The following is a 15,301-nucleotide window of genomic DNA, read 5'->3' as shown; positions in this document are numbered from 1 at the left end:
TTGGTTGTTATATTAGTAGTCAGTTACTAAATCAGCTAATCAAGTAATCATTACACTTGTCATCAGTAGAAATCAGACCATCAGCAGATTATCCGTGATCCTGTTGAATGGAAGAGTCAGCTCGAAGGATGAATAGTCTGCCCCAATCCGAAATTACGTGTTCCTAAATCTCGATTTACAATCCAGGGGCATGAGTTCAAATCCTGAAATAGCTGTTGGAGAAATGATGTTCAATTAGTTAAATAAAAATATGAAGTTAGTATCAGTAATGGTGACCAGACTATCATGAAAAATAATATTATTGATGCCTTTTTAGGGAATAAATTCTGCCACCCATATCTGATCTGGCCTACATATGTCTCTAGGCCCACAGTCACAGGATGGATTCTGTAATATCCAGCTAGCCATTCAGCTCTAGTCAAGGAAGTGACTAACCACACTACCATCTTCTCAAGGGCAATTAGGGGTGGGATCTTGGCATTGATGTTCCCGCCTTGTGAATTAATCTCTGTTTGTAAAATTCTTTGCATTTGCTTTATTATTGCTGAGATTCAAGGGCAAATGTGAAATGACACAACTGCCTCAATCCCCAACATTCACTCACTACGCTCATAACTCAAGTTGGTGTAAAATCTAGATTCACAGGGAGGCATATCCAATTAAGATGATTGGGTGGGCACTATAGCAAGGAAGTACAACGTGAGTACAGCTGCCTCAAAGGAAGAGACAAGTGCAGCAAAACTGTGAAGATACCTTGAGGTGGAGACACACTCTGAAGACTCGTAAATACGGTGGCCACAGCTACCAGACTATCACAGCCCTCTGATGAATGTCCTGAAGCCCCAGTTTTGCTTCTTGTAGTTATTCCATCACCTCCCTTCCCCCAGCAAGGAGGGACAACTGCTTCCCTAAACACAGCTGGAGGCAGGAATAAGACCAGTAGGCTGACCAGTGGGGGAAAATAAAACACCCTCTTTTCTCCACCTCAGTATGACTCATCTCCTCAAGGTTTATTATGGGCCAGACATTGCTCAAAGCCCTTGTCACATTAATCTATTAAAGAAAACAAATGGGCACTTGAAAAGCAGCACTAATGTCCCCAACCCTAAAACAAATCCCATGTGCTCCAGAAGTGTGTAATAAGTTCTCTGGACAAGTTGATTATTTAAAAAAATGTTAAGGAAAATAGTCAGAACTGCACAAATAAGAAATCAGAGTTCGATTTTCCTGCTGATCCCAACATGGAGACCCGAGGCAGGTGGTGGTGGTCCTGAAACCACATTGAGTGGCAGCAAGACCAGCTCCAAAATCTTAATCAGAGGCAGTGTTTTAAAAGTAGCTTGCAGGTTCACCATCCAATTAAGGGATGTGGATGGCACTAGCTCAATAAAGGTGGGTGCTGCTGAGAAAGCGTGGGCCGCTTAACATGAAGGCACCTCAGAGGGAGGTTTATCTGCCTCCATTCTTGTTTCCAAGGATTGGGCCATCAACATCTATTAGATTGGTTGACACTTAAGGGCAAATACTGAAGTGGCTTCCCACTGCATTCTCTAGGATAGCTGACCAGGAAACTCTCCCACTCTTATCATCTGCCACTGGGTGTACAGGAAGGATTTTCAAGCTGTTTCACCATATTACTAATATACCTTCCAGAGGCAACAAGCCTTTTGCATTGTGCTGCACAGTCTTCAATGGAGAGGTAAACAAAGCAATTAAAAATCAAAGGGAAATGCTGGCAAATGGAACTAAATTAATTTAGAATATCTGTTTGGCATAGACAAGTTGGACCAAAGGGTCTGTTTCCATGCTGTTCATCTCTCTGACTATATGATTCTATGTGATTGGCAGGGCTGGTGGGAGGGAGGCTAGGGTAGTAGCAGTGGGGGAGGGAAGAGTTTGGTGGTTATGGCAGGAGCTGGGCTTCCTGTCATCCCCTCTCTATTGCTCTTTTTTAGGAAATGAAGCCTTCGGCTCAAATTATTTTTGGAAAGCTATGGGGAAGCTAATTACATTCCCATTTTCCAGGCATCCACTCTACCTTTGGCAAAATGTTGGTGGGCCAGGAAAATCACCTGTAGAATGGAGCTCTTACTTATAAAATGGACTGCTTGCCTTAATTTGGTGTGCACAACAAACACATCCCAGACAATGATAACTCACTGAATAAAAAGAAATCCTCACATTGCGGGGATTTTAGCCAGTTATGTTTAAACCTGTCATCTCCGGTTACTGACGCTCCAGTCATTGGAAATGGTTTCTTCGGATCAACTCCTTCGAGACACTTCATCATCTTAAACTAATTTGTTCCCCTTAATTTTCAGTGCTGTAAGGAAAACAATCCCATTGTCTCAAAGTAATGGGAGTACCACCCAAGCTATCCATAACATTTATTGATGAAATTGTTGGTTTCTCTATTATCATCACCCACCTCACTGTCCACTAAAATACGCATCCCTAAACTGGATTCACACATTCAGTATTATTTCTACAGATTGGGTTGACTGTTTAGAAAGCTTACAAGTGTTCACTCAAAGTGTGTCCTTTTCAAAACACCCAATCACTCAGAAAGCCCCCTCAGAAAGTGTAAAGTCTTTTTTGAAGATGTAAAATGAATCCAATATTACGACAGCCTGTACATTGAGTGAGTCCGTCTCCGTTAGCACAACTGCTCATCTACAAGGGCACGCAAATGGTTCTCAATTCAATGCCCATTTCCTCTCTTAACAGTTGGACCCAGAGGTTTCCAGATCAAGAAAAACAGCAACACAGGTTCTTAAGGCCACTGAAAGAGAAGTAAGCTGAGCGCCGCAGTTAAATTTCCAGAAGAGTGGCTGGAATTGAAAAACTTGTGTTTGAATCTCTGTTAGATGATAAATGGAATACCATGAATAGTTCTTGCCTCCAAAATCTTCCTTCAAATGTCCCAATGCTTGGACCTACATGTGAATTACCCAGGACGTTCAAATTTGCAAATGCAAGTTCCTCAGCCATCCGGGATTCTGTATGAACGTCTCCTAATCTGAGCTGGAGCCAATTGACTTGGAACAGATCCAGGCAATTTACCTGAATTTTATATTGTTTAAAACCTTGTCTAACACCTAGGTAACTGTATAACTGGACCACCACATCTAATTTCCCAACATCCCCACTTGTAGTCCACATCCCAAATATTCCAAATCACCTGACTACACCCTCACCACCTGACTCCCCACCATTGGTTAACTAATCAATCTAAGTAGCCCCATGACATCATAATAATTCCACCCCTCCAACATGACTACCCCTTCACCCAACCACTTCCATGATAGCCCTTTGTTCTGACTACCACACCCCACCACCCCGATCTGACCCAACCACCCTTGACCATTCAGCATTCATCCACTCCCCCACTGACTAACCCACACTGAAAGAGACTGCTGCCTGTAGCTACTCCTGCCATGCGATCTGCAGTCAGGATCTTCTACATTTGTACCTATTGCCCCATCCTCACACATCCAGTGGAGCTCATACAACTACTCTGTACTGCCCACTATCCAACTCTGCCCAAAGCTGGGTCTGCTATCTACTGCTCTCCTCCAATGATTGTACTGTGCTCGGGTGGAGATCCCAAGCAGATGCTGTGCATTTCTTTGATAGTCCTGAAGATCTCAGAAGGAATGAGTAGCAGTAACAATGTGCAGCCTCTGCTGTGAAGATTTGTCCATATTATGAAAAGGATATAAAGGCATTGTTGAAAGTCCAAAACAAGTTTTGTAAGCATGACAGCAGAAGGGGGAGATGGTAGTACATACACCCATCAGTAAAGATTGTACATTTAAGGCTTTTCTAGAAATGGGAAGGCAAAGGAATGACCTTTTAAAGGCCTTTTAGGATTATGACATATTTAGTAAAGTGGAAATGGAGCCGGTGTTTTTATTTGTGAGGGAGACTAGACATTGGGGCCATGAAAATATATTAGTTACTAATAATTGGCAATTCAGAAGAAACTTCATAACTCAGAAAATAGTGAGAATTCAGAACTTGCCACTGCAGGGAGTATTGTAGCCAATAGAGTTGATGCCTTTCAGAGGAGGTCAGACAAACAGACAAGAGTCGGTGGGGGGGGAATCCACGATGGCGGTGATCGAGGAAGATCATGTTGCAGAGCTCCGCATCGCATCACAAGTGGGATGAAGTCTTAGCCCGCCCTACCTGGACCACCACGAGACCCTGGAAAGGTCATGGAGTCCCAGGAAACAGTCAGAGAGTAAATTACATCGGTTTTCACCATCCAGAAGAACGGAGGAGGTACGTCTGAGGCCAGGCTGCAGAATCTTCAGATTTGATTTCTTACAAGGTCCTGGTGAAGGAGCTCGCAAAGTCTCACGAGATGTTGGGCAAGCAGATAGAGGAGAAGCTGGCCTTGATCTCTAACATGCTGCAGAAGCATGAACAACAGCTCGGAGACCTGGAGAAAAGGATGGATGTGGTTGAACACAGAGTCACAGCGTTGGAAGCTGATACCGGTTCCTCCAAGGATAGGATCCAGGGCCTGGAGACGCAGGTCCATAATTTGCTTGTCCAGGTTCATGATCTCGAGAACAGCGGCAGGAGAAAAAATATTTGGATCGTCAGTCTGCCAGAGGGTGAGGAGGTGAGCGGCTGGTGGAATTTATTGAGGACTGGTTGCCGAAATTCCTTAACTTGGAGGCTGGAATGAGAGGCTTGAAGATTGAGAGGGCTCCCTGGGTCACTGTGCAGAGGTCAGGTCTGGACCAACAGCCACGTCCTATCTTGGTGCGGTTTCATCACAATAGAAAGAAGGAGAGAATCATGGAAGCTTCCAGACTCCAGGGGAAGGATCCGAAGGCCCTAACTTATGAGGGCTCTAAGATCGTGTTCTTCCAGAACTTTTCAGTGGGGGTGATCCGGAAAATAAATTCCTATGATGGTGTCAAGACTGAGAGAGCTCAGGATCCAGTATTCTCTGAGGTATCCAGCGGTGCTCTGGTTAACCTTAGATGGATCTGTACATCTCTTTGACACATTGGAGAAGGCAAGAGACTTTAGTGGACAAATTAACTTAATCTGAACAATTTGTTATGTACAAGTTGTTTGGGTATGTCTCTTTTTTTTAAAGAAAGAGGAAGTCTGATTGGGGCTTCCTTTTCCAAAATTTTAATATAATAATCTGGTCTAAACTATGTTCGGGGGTTGTTGTTTGTATAAAGTTGTTATACCAAAGGATGGGTGGGTACTTACCCTTTTTTTTCAAAATGTCTTTGTTCACATTGTTATTTCATGGTGTATTTTCTTTCGTTTCTGCTTGTGTTTGCGATGCGGCTCTAGCTAGGAGGAGATTGGGGTGGCTGGATGCCTACTTATGGGCAGTTTTATGCCCGGTTCGGGTATTTCATTGCCCTGGCTGCAGTATTGGCAGCGGGATGGGAAGTTGGGTTCTGGGATGTGTAGATGCCCCCTACGGACAATGGGTGAGTTCCCTTATTCAGCGCCACTGGTGCTTTATATGTTGGTTTGTTTTTTGTTTTTTGTCATATATTATCTTTGATAGCTTTGTAAGTTTGTTAACTGTAGTAGGTTTAATTTATGCAGTTTTTATGTTCAATGGATCTTGCAACACTAAGGCTCAGTGATTTGTAATTCGAGTTCCTCCTCTCTAGAATCGAAATGTTACTGCAGAAGGTTATGGCTAATGACTTGATTAAATGGTGTACCTGGAACATCAAGGCGAGTCACTCGCCAATTAAGAGGAAGAAGGTTCTTTTGAGTCTTAGAAAGGAAAAGGTGGATATTGCTCTATTAGATTAGATTACCTACAGTGTGGAAACAGGCCCTTCGGCCCAACAAGTCCACACTGACCCTCTGAAGAGCAACCCACCCAGACCCATTCCGCTGCATTTACCCCTTCACCTAACACTACAGGCAATTTAGCATGGCCAATTCACCTAACCTGCATATTTTTGGACTGTGGGAGGAAACCGGAGCACCCGGAGGAAACCCACACAGACACGGGGAGAATATGCAAACTCCACACAGACAGTTGCCTGAGGGGGGAATTGAACCCAGGTCTCTGGTGCTGTGAGGCATCAGTGATAACCACTGTGCCACCGTGCCGGACAGGAGACACACTTGGATGATAGGGAACATTTGAAGCTAAAGCAGAATAGCTTTGATTGGGTTTACTTTTCATCTTTTAATACCAGAAGTAGGGGAGTGGTTAGGAGGAAACTCCCATTTAAGTTACTAGAGTGTATTAAAGATATACATGAGAGGTTTGTAATATCAAAGCCCTGATAAATGGGGAAGAATATTCCTGTGGTTACCCCGGACTTGGTGGTATCTTGTACGATTGGTAATATTACCATCTCCAATCATACTCCAGTGTACCTGTTGGTTAAGATTAAGGGCCCGAGCACTGGTGAATGGATCCCCCTTTATCCTGAAGGATAATAAGTTTATGGAGTACTTCTCTAAGGAAATTAGGGTGTTCCTAGGTATTAACTCAGGCTCTGTTAGTAGCCCATCCGTCCTTTGGGAAACTGCCAAAGCCTATGCCAGGGGGTTAGTTATTTCCTACTTTGCCAGTAGGAAGCGGCAGAAGGGCGAGCAGCAAAGTCTCCTTGAAGCACTGTTGAAAGTAGCCGAGAAGGCTTACTTTGACGGAGGACCAGACGGGCTTCATAAAGGGCTGCAGATCCTCCAATAATGTGAGGAGGCTGCTTAACGTAATTCAAGCGTGTCAACAACAGTCAATACAGGGATTGGTGATTTCTCTAGATGCAGAGAAGGCATTTGACTGAGTCGAGTGGCTGTATCTTTTTTATGCTCTGGAGCGGTTTGGTTTGGGCGGAGCCTTTTTAAGATAGGTAAAGGTTCTCTACAGTGACCCTCTTGCTGCGGTCATCACCAAGGGGTATGATCAAGCAACTTTAACATTTTTAGGGGCTGTTGGCAGGGCTGTTCCCTTTCACCATTGCTTTTTACATTGGTGATGGAACTGTTGGCGGAGGCCATTCTAGGGATCCTAATATATTGGCTCCAGAAGTGGGGTCAAAATTACATAAGATTTTGTTGTATGCAGACGCCTCGCCTGATACAATGCATCAGCTCATTTGGCACTTTTTCGGAGTACAAGATTAATCTTGCAAAATCAGAGGCTATGCCTATCAGTGGTGTCACAAAGGTGCTAGGTCTTGAAGGTAAATATCAATTCTCATTTAAGTGGGCACGGGGGTGGGAGGGGGGGGGGGGGAGAGGTTTGTGTATTTGGGCATATTCATTACTCCAATTCTAGATCAATTGTTTACAGCTAATTTTGTTCAATTATTCAACAAAATCAAACAAGACCTTCAAAGATGAGAGGCGCTTCCAATCTCATGGTTAGGTCGGATAGCGCTTATTAAGATGAATTTTCTTCCCCATTTGTTGTACCCTATGCAGGTGCTCCCCCTGATTTTAATAACCAAACGTTCAGGAGACTGAACGGCTGGTTCAGCTCTTTTATTTAGCATCGTAAGAGGCCCCTTATTAAATTAACTAAACTGCAATTGCCTCACAGACTGGGGGGAGTGGATCTCTCGGACATTAAAAACTATCAACTAAGCTGGCTTTTATATTATGTGAGTAATTGGGCTTGTGGGGAGATATCAAAACCCCTTACTAGCTTGCTGTTTTTGGACAAAATGAGGACAGTTAAGGAATATTGCCATAACCCAATAGTCATCAATACTGTTCAAGCAAGGAGGGCAATTTGGCAGAGGGAAGGCAATATTGGCAAAACATTTTTTTTTCACCTATAGTGGGTATGCCGGGTTTTCAACCAAGGATGATAGATTCAAGCTTCAAACATTGGGCAGCAAGGGGTGTGTCTTGCATGGGCGATTTATTTGAGGGAGACACAATGATGTCCTTTGGTCAGTTAGCACAGAAATACGAGCTATCTAACAGGGATCTCTTTTGTTGTTTTCAAGTTAGTGATTTTATTCAAAAAAAGACTACACCTTTGACACATCCCTACAAATCCGACATAGAGAGGAGGGTGCTCAGTGCTAAGAGTACACTTTCTGTCAGCACTTTATGTCATCAACTGGGCGGGGGGCGGCGGCTCCTCGGATGGGTTCGATTGATTCTGCAGGGTGTGGGAGAGAGAGCTAGGTGTTGAGGTCTCAGAGGCATGGGAAGATATTTGGGAAAATGCAAGAAACCTATCAATTTGCAATAGGACCCATGCTTTACAGGTCCTCCACAGGGTCCACTTGGCTCCAGATCATTTGTCAAAATTTACACCAGGAGTATCTTCAACATGTCCCAAGTGTATGGTTGGTACAAGCACTCTTACCCATTGTCTCGTCTTGTGATAGGCTCCAAACATACTGGAATGCTGTGGCGGGTGCAGTGGAGGGGATTTTGGGTGTAAGGACGGAGAAGTTCCCAATCTCTCTTCTTCTTGGCCCGCCCAGTGTGTTCCTTGTAGATGCGCATAAGAAAAAAACGTTTCAACATCCTCACTTTCTGCGCAAGAAAGAATATCTTGTTAGTTTGGTATCTGAAAATAGTTGGGATTTTAATTTTTTTAATATATACATAATTATACATTTGTACATGAGGGTGGTTTGGGTTTTTAAACTTTTTTGGTGTTTTTTCTTTGTATTGTTTTGAATTGTATTATTTTGTATTTGTTGAAATATAAAAAAATCTATTTTTCAATAAAAATATATCTTAAACAAAACAGACAAGAATGAAATAAATAAAGGGCTGATAATGTGAGATAAAGAAGAATGAATCAATATAAAGTCAAATATATATGTCAACATAGATCGGTTAGACCAAAGGGCCTGTTTCTGTATCGTACATTCAATGCAATTCTATGAAACTCTGAGAAGCACAAACACTCAGGGTTCACCATTAACACTTTAAAAATACCACTTTGTTTCAACGTAAATGTTTAGAGAGTGTGGATTCTTCCTCCTTGCTTTCTGAAAATTTAAGTTTCTAAGAGTTCTGAGTCAGTATCCAATCATGGTGCATTCAGACACAAGGACTTGCTGTGAAACAGGACAGTTAATTGTCTTGTGTGAGCCAAGTGGAGCAGTGTGAATAAGACTGTTCCTACCTGGAATCTGATCAAGCACTATCATTCTCAGACCTTTTAACAACAGACACTCAAGAGTCACCTGAGAACTAGCCGGATGACAACAATATTAAACAGATTGTTCTGCTGATTAGGTTTATGATTTGGTTCATTCATTGAGCTCAAAGAATAGTCAATTCTCTTCAACTCTCTAATTCCGATGTAAAGCTTACCTCCCACACTCTAACATTATTAGGTTACAAAACTGAATCTCAAGGATAAAATACCATTAGAGAAATTGGAATTTGAATTGAAATTGAATGAATGGAATTTTGCAGTATCTTTTACACAGCAGGTTGTCCCAAAGTGCTTCACAACCAATTAAATATCTTAAAGTGTAGTAATTAACTGTTGTAGCAAATGCAGCAGTCTATTTGCACACAGCCAGCTCCCACATTAACCAACAACCAGAGGATATGTTTGCTGCAATGTTTGAGAAGCTTATAGTGACCTTAGCACAAGGGAGAACTCAAAAGTATTTGTGCTTCCTCAAAAGTATTTTGGAATATTTACCTTCATTTGAGATGTCAGAGTTGGTTTTATAGGTGAAGGCTTGTTTAAACAGTGGAGGTCTCATCAGTTGGCTGGTTTGCAACCTATATTACTTCTTCCAGGGGTAGTCTGCTGAATCTAATGTCAATCAATCACAGGGGACACCTTCTTTGCCTGGAATGAAGGCCCTGGTGTTGAAAACCTACCCAGCGAGAGCTCCTAACTAATTCAATGTTTACCTTTCAGTAGTGCCATAGAGGAGGCTCTGGCTGCTGTTGGAACAGTAAACTCTGGAGACCCAGGCACACAGAGAATTTTTGAAAAAAAAATTAATATTTTCTTTTAAAGTGATTTATTAAACTGAAATTTACTGCATGTACCCACTCATTGGATAGTGGAAATATTTTACATTATCAAATATTTCCCAAAAGGCATCTGACCAGAATGGTAAAAAGGGTTAAATTGTAAGAACCATTTGCATCGATTAAGTTTATATCCCTGTCTGACCAGAAGATTAAGGGATGATTTATTTGAGGAGTAGGCTGGGCAGTGGGAAATTGTTTCCCTTAGTGAGGAAAAACAAAACAAGGGACACAAACTTTAAAATTAAAGCTAAGTCACTCAGGAGGATTATCAGGTTTTCCTCACACAGAGCGTATGAGAAATTGGAACTCTCTCTCCCAGAAAAACTGTTAAGGTTTCAGTTCAATTAAAAATGTCAAAAATTGAGATTCTTAGGAGCTTTGTTAGGCAAAGGTTTGAAAAGTTGCAGGACCAGACTAACTGACTAGTTTCCATACATTTCAGTCATGATCTCACTGAGAGGCTGAACAGGCTGGTGCTATCTTCCCTGGAGTGTTGGAGGCTGAGGGGTGACCGTATAGAGGTTTATAAAATCATGAGTAGCCAAGGTCTTTACCCCAGGGTGGTGGAATCCAAAACTAGAGGCCATATGTTTAAGGTGAGAGTGGAAAAATTTAGAACAGATCTAAGGGGCAACTTTTTCACACAGAGGATGGTGCATGTGTAGAATGAGCTGCCAGTGGAAGTGGTGGAGGCTGGTACAATATTTAAAAGGTATCTGGTTAGGTATATGAATTGGAAAGGATTGGAGGGATATGGGCCAAATGCTGGCAAATGGGATTAGGTTAATTTAGGACATCTGGTCAGGATAAATGAGTTGGACAGTGAGGTCTGTTTCCATGCTATACAGCTTTATAACTATGACTCTGTGAATGGTGGATCAGGCTCATGGAGCTGATTGGCTCCTGATCTTCCTCTAGTCCTATTAGCATTTAAACCAGTTGAATATTGCACATTGAATGATTCCAAAATGCTTGTTGGCAATCTCTGTACGCTAACTCTTCACACAAATAATGGCTGTTAGAATGAGTGCTGCCACCATTTCAACCAGTTATATCAAACTCTTCTATTTCTGAGCTAAGGTCTTACAAAGAATTGCTGCATATACATTGTCCTTTGTACATCAGTTTCTCATCTGATTATGCATCGCGTGCAAATTCATTATACAGAGAGTTCCATTCAAAGATACATTACTTTCCAGGCAATGAATAATTGATGATAGAAACAGGAGACTGAAATTTCACTTTGGGACTCAAGCTTCAGGGACTGAACTCCTGGTAGTTGTTATGTGTAAAATAACTGGGACCATTTCCTGAGTAATAAAGTTAGTAACAAAATGGGGTGCACAACCAAAATAAACTCAGTCAACCCTTGTCAAATGGTCATAAGTGGGAACAAGATTGCGTCTAAATCCAAAATCAATAATAATGTCCAGGGATTTCTATTGTGTGTGTTCACTGAACAGATCTAACGATGACTCAATCGGTGATGATTAAAATTTCACATCAAAGTGTTGGATTTCATGACAGCCGGAAGCTCCAGACATTATTAACGTCAAATCTCTTGAACACTAGAATGTTCTGAGAGTCCACACAGCCAGCCAACCCCGCTTCCTACACCCAACCCATCTCTAGCAACCCACTCAATATCTCCAAAAGAGGCAAAAGTGAGGTTTAAGATGTCAACCCTTAGCAGGATTTCAATGATGGGGATCATCTTGCATCGCAAACAATGATGACAAAAGTCTTAGAAAATTGATGCCCAGATTTCATGAATGAATTTTTTAAAAGCTCCCTTGAATGAGTGCAGCTCCAAAAGAACTCAAGAAGCTCAACACTATACAAGAAGCCACCCGCTTTATCAGCACTCCATTCACCATGTTCAACATTCATTCCCTCCACCACTGATGCACCATGACAGCAGTGCCAACATTCAACAAGATGCACTGCAGCAAGCTGTCAAACTTCCTATGACAATAACTCCTAAACCTGTGGCCTCTACCACCTAGAAGAACAAGTGCATTTGCAAATAGGAAATTTCTCTTCAAGTCACATCCTGACTTGGTACAATATTACCTTTCCTTAATTGTCATGGGGCCAAAATCCTGAAATTTCCTCCCTCAAGTACGATGAATGTATCTATACCACATGGACTGCATTAGTTCAAGAAGACAGATCATCACCATCTTCTCAAGCACAATTAGTGACAGGCATTAAATGCCAGTCTTGTCAGCAGCATTCACACCCATGAAAGAAGTTATTAAAATGTTGGCAGTTCAGATGCAGCCCTCAGTTCTTTAATTGATAGCAGATGTTTGGAGCTCACTTCCACAAAAGACAACGGATGCTAATTAATTCATAATACCTTTCTTATAAAAAGGTATTAAGGAAATTGGAGCAAAGATGGATATATGAACTTATGCAATAAATTGACTATCTGCATCAATGCAGTCCCCATGATCAACAAACTGAGAAATGAAGCTCTCATTTGGGAATAAAAGCTTCATTAAATAGAGTTGATTATTAAATTCACTCCACCCGCACAAGACAGTGCACACTTCCAGAGATAAATTCCAACTGATCTTTCTGGTCACTGTTATTTCTCCCCAGTAGCAAAATATTGTTGTTTGTCCCATTTTTAAAAGTTTTGAATTATTAACTTAAATTGTATTAACGTGGCTTAAAACTCTGATAGAGAGTGGCTCTTGTATTTTAGTCAATGAGTTATAGAGATTTACAGCACAGAAACAAACCCTTCGGTCCAACACATCCATGCCGAACGGATATCCCAACCTAATCTAATCCCACTTGCCAGCATCCGGCCCAAATCCTCCAAACCCCTCCCATTCATATACCACCTTTTAAATGTTGCAATTGTACTAGACTCCACTACTTCCTTTGGAAGCGCATTCCATACATGCACTATCCTCTGTGTGAAAAAGTTGCCCTTTAGGTCCCTTTTATATCTTTCTCCTCTCACCTTAAATCTATGCCCTTGAGTTCTGGACTCCCCCACCCCAAGGAAAAGACTTTGTCTATTTATTCTATCCATACCCCTCATGATTTTATAAACCCCTATACAATCACCCCTCAGCCTCCAACTTGCCAGGGAAAACAGCCCCAGCCTACTCAACCTCTCCCTATAGTTCAAATCCTCCAACTCTGGTAATATTCTTGTAAATCTTGTCTGAACCCTTTCAAGCTTCACAACATCCTTCTGATAGGAAGGAGACCAGAATTGCACGCAATATTCCAACAGTGGCCTAACCAATGTCCTGTACAGCCACAACATGACCTCCCAACTCCTGTACTCAATATTCTGACCAATAAAGGAAAGCATACCAAATGCCTTCTTCACGATCCTATCTACCTGCGACTCCACTTTCAGGAGCTATGAAACTGCGCTCCAAGGTCTCTTTGTTCAGCAACACTCCCTAGGACCTTCCCATTAAGTGTATAAGTCCTGCTAAGATTTGCTTTCCTAAAATGCAGCACCTCACATTTATCTGAATTAAACTCCATCTACCACTCCTCAGTGCATTGGCCCATCTGATCAAGATCTCATTGTAATCTGAGGTAACCTTCTTTGCTGTCCACTACACCTCCAATTTTGGTGTCATTTGCAAACTTACGAACTATACCTCTTATGCTCACATCCAAATCATTTATATAAATGACGAAAACTATTTTGTTACAAAATAATATGATCAAAATGACTAAGGGGATTATTAAAGATAAATATTCCCTGAATGAGTATTGCACTGCAGCATTGATAAACCAAGTACTCTCTCTCTCTCTCTCACCCCACCCCCCCACCCCCACACCTCTCCCTCTCTTTGTGATCCTATTCTTAGGAAAGGGAAACAGATCATGTCAATAGAGCAGTACAGTACTCCTTTAGCTCATTGGGGAGGCTAGTACTAGGGGTTTACAGTAACATTAAAATTACAGTTATGCCTGCAAAGAGCAATTAACAAACATGTCTATACATGAAGGATGGCGGATTTTTGGAACTCAGTTCCACAAAAGACAATTGATGCTAGTTAATTGATAATATCTTTGTTATAAAAAAGGTATTAAGGAAATTAGAGAAAAGATGGGTACATGAAGTTAGGTAATAGATCAACTGTGAACTAATTGCATGGTGAAATTGATTTAAGGAGCTAAATGGCCTCCTCCTTTTCCTATTTTCCAGATTGTTTCACATCACTCTCTCCATTGCCCATCAACAAGCTTCCCTTATATTTGTTAGGTTTGATATTTAGCTTGAGCATAACATTTGGCTATATTGGTACAAATGTAAAAATCAGACAGAAAGAGATTAATTAGCCTCAGAGATGAAGTTGTAAATGTTGTTGAGATCAGTTTCTGGGATATGAAGGTTGTTCCAAAATGAAAAGCTAAGTGAATTGGGCCAATATTCTATGGAATTTAGAAGAATGAAGGTCATGTCATTGAAACAAATAGATACTGAAGGGATTTGACTGGGTAAACAGAGACATTGTTTCCCATGGCTGTTAAATATAGGAACACAATATGAGATAGACAGATTTTCAGGGAATCGAGGAATATGAAGAGTTGGTGGAGAAGTGCAGTTGAAGATGAGTCATAATGAATGACAAAGCAGCTCCAAGAGTCATGTGGTGTCCTTATTTATTATGCACTTATATTCTCAGTTATCCTTTGAGGGTGATGTAGGATTGGAATGTGTTAGCTGCACTTTATCTCATTAAAATTGTCATTTTTATTTTTCTGTAATTGCCAATAGTGAAAATCCTTAAACGCCCTTCCTAACAGCACTCTTTTTATGTCTATGTCCCAAGGACTGCAGTATTTCAGGACAACACCTCACTAGAATTTTGCTCATTGGAATTTTCTCATGGACAGTTAGGGATAGGCATTTAATGTTGGCGAAGCCAGTGACACCTACATTCTGTGAAAGAAGTTGAGAAAAAATAATTGGGAACCAGGGTGGAATGCAACATCCTCACTCTTCCTGAACAGAGGAATCAAAGATTGGGCCATAGTATTGTAGATCCTCTTCTAATCAACTCTGAATTTTTTGACTCAACTTACCTTTCCATTTTCCACAACAAAGCCTATAAGCCGGTTTGCAGATGACAGTAGTGTGGTGGTAATGTCACTGGATTATTATGCCAAAGGCCCAAGGTAATGGTCTGAGGGCAGAGGTTCAAATACCACCACAACAGCTGTGGATTCAATCCGATAAAAAAATGTTGGAATTGAAAGTTAGTTTCAGTAATGGTGTCATGAAACTATTATAGTAAGGCTTTAGAGAAGGAAATCTGCCATCTTT

General features: G+C 41.5%; 1 long non-coding RNA gene across 1 annotated transcript in view; it reads right to left on the bottom strand.

The window, feature by feature from the left end:
* Positions 1-109: 109 nt before the first annotated feature.
* Positions 110-15,301, bottom strand: part of LOC148146610 (uncharacterized) — a 31,167-nt gene continuing 15,975 nt past the window's right edge. The window contains exons 2-3 of the long non-coding RNA XR_015760627.1: positions 8,339-8,511; positions 110-212 (exon numbers count right to left, since the gene is read on the bottom strand). This is a non-coding gene — a long non-coding RNA (uncharacterized LOC148146610). The remainder of the gene's footprint in view (positions 213-8,338; positions 8,512-15,301) is intronic.

The sequence above is a fragment of the Chiloscyllium plagiosum genome, unplaced genomic scaffold (genome assembly GCF_037043375.1).
Source record: "Chiloscyllium plagiosum isolate Xiang-an unplaced genomic scaffold, Cpla_swu_hap1 HiC_scaffold_20, whole genome shotgun sequence".
Taxonomy (NCBI): Eukaryota; Metazoa; Chordata; class Chondrichthyes; order Orectolobiformes; family Hemiscylliidae; genus Chiloscyllium; species Chiloscyllium plagiosum.
Note: the sequence above shows the minus strand (reverse complement) of the source record. Positions and strands in the feature narration are given on the sequence as shown.